General features: G+C 43.6%; 1 long non-coding RNA gene across 1 annotated transcript; it reads left to right on the top strand.

Annotated features, from left to right (window-relative positions):
- The first annotated feature begins 3742 nt into the window (after positions 1-3742).
- Positions 3743-4113, top strand: LOC139027266 (uncharacterized). Its single transcript, XR_011479339.1, has 3 exons — positions 3743-3788; positions 3863-3915; positions 4049-4113. It is a non-coding gene; the product is annotated as an uncharacterized lncRNA (long non-coding RNA).
- The last annotated feature ends 646 nt before the right edge of the window (positions 4114-4759 follow it).

Below are 4759 nucleotides of genomic sequence, written 5' to 3'. Positions count from 1 at the left end.
AATAGGTTAATAAACGACAGACAGGTGGATATAGGTTAATAAACAACAGACAGGTGGATATAGGTATAACCAGAAGACAGGGGGAAATAGGTTAATAAAGACAGACAGGTGGAAATAGGTTAATAAACAGACAGACAGGGTGGGATATGGTTAATAACAGACAGACAGGTGGAAATAGGTTAATAAACAGACAACAGGTGGATATAAGGTTAATAAACAGACAGACAGGTGGAAATAGTTAATAACAGACAGCCAGGTCGAAATAGGTAATAACAGACAGACAGGGGGATATAGTTACTAAAACAGACAGACAGGTGGATATACTGGTTAATAAACAGACAGACAGGTGATTTATAGGTTAATAAAACGACAGACAGGTGGACAATAGGTAATAAACAGACAGACAGGTGGAAATAGGTTAAATAAACAGAACAGACAGGTGGAAATAGGTTATAACAGACAGACAGGTGGAATATAGGTTAATAAACAGACAGACGGTAGATATATATTCATTAACAGACAGACAGGTGGAAATAGGTTAATAAACAGACAGACAGTGGAAATAGGTTATAAACAGACAGACAGTGGATATAGGTTAATAACAGACAGACAGGTGGAAATAGGTTAATAAACAGACCAGACAGGTGGATATAGGTTAATAAACAGAAACATCACAAGGTGGAAATAGGTTAATAACAGACAGACAGGTGGATATATATTATTAACAGACAGACAGGGTGGAAATAGGTATAAACAGACCAGACAGGTGGATATAGGTTAATAAACAGACAGACAGGTGGATAATATTAATTAACAGACAGACAGGTGGAATAATTATTAATTAACAACAGACAGGTTGGAAATAGGTTACAATAAACAGACAGACCGGTGAAATAGTTATAACAGACAGACAGGGTGGATATAGGTTAATAAGCAGACAGACAGGTTGGAAATAGGTTAATAAACAGACAGAACAGGTGATATATATTAAATTAACAGACGACAGGTGATATATATTAATTAACAGACAGACAGGTGGAAATAGGTTAATAAACAGACAGACAGGTGGATATATATTAATTAACAGACAGACAGGTGTGAAAATAGGTTAATAACAGACAGACAGGTGGAAATAGTTAATAAACAGACAGACGGTGATATAGGTTAATAACAGACAGACAGGTGGGATATATATTAAATAAACAGACAGACAAGGTGGAATATATCATTAACAGACAGACAGGTGGATATATATTAATTAACAGACAGACAGGTGTGAAATAGGTTTAATTAACAGACAGACAGGTGGAATAGGTTAATTAACAGACAGACACGTGGAAATAGGTTAATAAACAGACAGACCAGGTGAAATAGGTTAATAAACAGACAGACAGGTGGATATAGGTTAATAAACAGACAGAACAGGTTGGATATAAGGTTAATTACACAGACAGACAGGTGGATATATATTAATTAACAGACAGACAGGTGGATATATATTAATTAACAGACAGACAGGTGGGAAATAGGTTAATAACACAGACAGACAGGGGAATAGGTAATAAACAGACAGACAGGTGGAAATAGGTTAATACAGACAAGCAGGTGGATATAGGTTAATAAACAGACAGACAGGTGGATATAGTTATAAACAGACAGACAGGTGGATATAGGTTAATAAACAGACAGACAGGTGGATATATATTTCATTAACAGACGACCAGGTGAATATATATTAATAAACAGACAGCCGCAGGTGGATATAGGTTAATAAAAAGACATGACAGGTGGATACAGGTTAATACACAGACAGACAGGTGGATATAGGTTAATAAAGCAGACAGACAGGTGGATATAGGTTAATAAACAGACAGACAGGTGGATATAAGGTTAATAAACAGATCAGACAAGGTGGATATATCATCATTAACAGATCCAGACAGGTGTTATAGGTTAGATAAAACAACAGACAAGTGAATATAGGTTAATAAAACGACAGACAGGTAGCTGACAAGAAGCAGTTTTTAAATGTATAGCTGGAAGTCTGTTATTGAAGGAAGTAGCAGCTAGGGTCAGGTAAGTACGTTAGGGACAGGTCAGGTAGTTAGGGACAGGTCAGGTAGTTAGGGACAGGTCAGGTAGTTAGGACAGGTCAGGCAGTTAGGGAACAGGTCAAGGTAGTTAGGGACCAGGTCAGGTAGTTTAAGGTCAGGATAGTTATGGGTCAGTAAGGTAGTTAGGGACAGGTCAAGGTAGTTAGGGATCAGGTCGGGTAGTTAGGACAGGCAGGTAGTAGGGACAGGTTAAGGTAGTTAGGGACAGGTCAGGGGTAGTAGGGACAGGTCAGGTAGTTAGGCCAGGTAAGGTAATTAGGGACAGGTCAGGTAGTTAGGACTGGTCAGGCAGTTAAGGGACAGGCAGGTAGTTAGGGACAGGTAGGTAGTAGGGAACAGGTCAGGTAGTTAGGGACAGGTAAGGTAGTAGGGACAGGTCAGGTAGTTTAGGGACAGGTCAGGTAGTTTAGGGCAGGTTAAGGTAGTTTAGGGACAGGTAAAGGTCAGTTAGGGACAGGTCCAGTGTAGTTAAGGGCAGGTGTCAGGTAGTTAGGGTCAGGTGTATGGGACAGGTAAGTGTTAGGGAGCAGGGTAAGTAGGGTCAGGTCAGGTAGTAGGGGTCAGTCAGGTAGTTTAGGGACAGGTGGTAGTTAAGGGACGTCAGGTAGTTAGGGTCAGGTAGTAGGTAGGTGTTAGGGTCAGGTCAGGTAGTTAGGGATAGGTAGGGAGTTTAGGACAGGTCAGGTAGTTAGGGACAGGTCAGGTAGTTAGGGAGGTCAGGTAGTTAGGGTCAGGTTAGGCAGGTCAGGTAGTTAGGTCAGGTAGGTAGTTAGGGTCAGGTAAGGTAGTTAGGGTCAGGTAAGGTAGTTGGGGTCGGTAGTTAGGGTCAGATAGGTAGTTAGGGTCAAGGTCAGGTAGTTTAGGAGGTTCAGGTAGGGTAGTTGGGGGTCAGGTAAGGTAGTTAGGGTCAGGTAAGGATAGTTAGGGTGCAGGTAAGGCTAGTTAGGGTTCAGGTCAGGTAGTTAGGGTCCAGGTCAGGTAGTTAGGTCGGTAAGGTAGTTAGGGTCAGGTCAAGGTAGTTAGGGTCAGGTAAGGTAGTTCGGGTCAGGTAAGGTAGTTGGGGTAGGTAGTTAGGTCAAGGGAAGGTTAGTTTAGGGTCAGGTATGTCAGTAGGTAGTTGGGGTAGGTAAGGTAGTTAGGTTCAGGTGTGTCATGTAAGGTAGTGGGGTCAGTAAGGTAGTTAGGGTCAGGTAAGGATAGTTAAGGGTCAGGTAAGGTAAGTTGGGGTCAGGTAAGGTAAGTTAGGGTCAAGGTGTGGACAGGTAAGGTAGTTAAGGGACAGGTAGGTAGTTAGGGTCAGGTAAGGTAGTTAGGGTCAGGTAGTAGGGTCAGGTAGGTAGTTAGGGTCAGGTAAGGTAACGTTGTGTCAAGGTAAGGTAAGTTAGGGTCAGGTCAGGTAGTTAGGGTCAGGTAAGGTAGTTTGGGGTCAGGTAGTTACGGGTCTAGGTAGGTAGTTGGGGTCAGGTAAGTTAGGGACAGGTAAGGTAGTTAGGGTCAGGTAAGGTTGTTTGGGGTCAGGTTAAGGTAGTTTAGGGTGCCAGGTAAGGTTAGTGGGGGTCAGGTAAGGTAGTTAGGGTCAGGTAGGTAGTTAGGGTCAGGTAAGGTAGTTCAGGGTCAGGTAAGGTAGTTAGGGTCAGGTGTGTCAGGTAAGGTAGTTAGGGTCAGGTAAGGGTAGTTAGGGTCAAGGTAAGGTAGTGGGGGTCAGGTAAGAGTAGGGTTCCCAGGGGTGGGTGTCCAGGTCAGGTCAGTTAGGGTCAGGTAAGGTAGTTAGGGTCAGGTAAGGTAGTTGGGGTCAGGTAAGGTAGTTAGGCAGGTGTGACAGGTAAGGTGTTAGGGTCAGGTAAGGTAGTTGGGGTAAGGTGGTGTCAGGTAAGGTAGTTAGGGTCAGGTAAGGTAAGTTAGGGCCATGGTAAGGAGTTTAGGGTCAGGGTAAGGTAGTTAGGGTCAGGTAAGGTAGTTGGGGTCAGGTAAGGTACGTTAGGGTCAGGTAAGGTAGTTGTGGGTCAGGTAAGGTAGTTAGGGTCAGGTAGAGTTTGGGTAAGGTGTGTCAGGTAAGTAGTTAGTAGTTTAATTGTCCCATAGACCCTTGGTGTGTGCGTATCGTGCTGCGTTGTAGATCCGGGAATATTCTACTTGATTATGTCTCTCTCCAGGTCAGCTGATACGAAACTCCACCTGGATTGGGCTCGCGTGGCGATGCAACCCGTTCTCATGGCCAAGTACTGAGGACCCAGAAAAAAAAAAAAAAGGGGGCCCTAACACAAACAAACAAAAAAACAAACAACAAAACACCAAAACACAACCACAACACACACACAACACACATCACACACACACACACACACACACACCACACCACACACACACACACACACAACACACACACACACACCAACACACACACACACAACGCACGCACACACACACACACACACCCAACAACACGCACAGACACACACACACCACACACACACACACACACACAACACACACAACACACACCCACGCACAGCACACCACACACACACACACAACACACACAACACACACACCCACACACACACAACACCACAACACCACAACACACACAAGACACACACACACACACACACACACACACACACACACACACACACACACACACA

This window comes from Salvelinus sp. IW2-2015, unplaced genomic scaffold, assembly GCF_002910315.2.
Source record: "Salvelinus sp. IW2-2015 unplaced genomic scaffold, ASM291031v2 Un_scaffold8909, whole genome shotgun sequence".
Classification (NCBI taxonomy): Eukaryota; Metazoa; Chordata; class Actinopteri; order Salmoniformes; family Salmonidae; genus Salvelinus; species Salvelinus sp. IW2-2015.
Note: the sequence above shows the minus strand (reverse complement) of the source record. Positions and strands in the feature narration are given on the sequence as shown.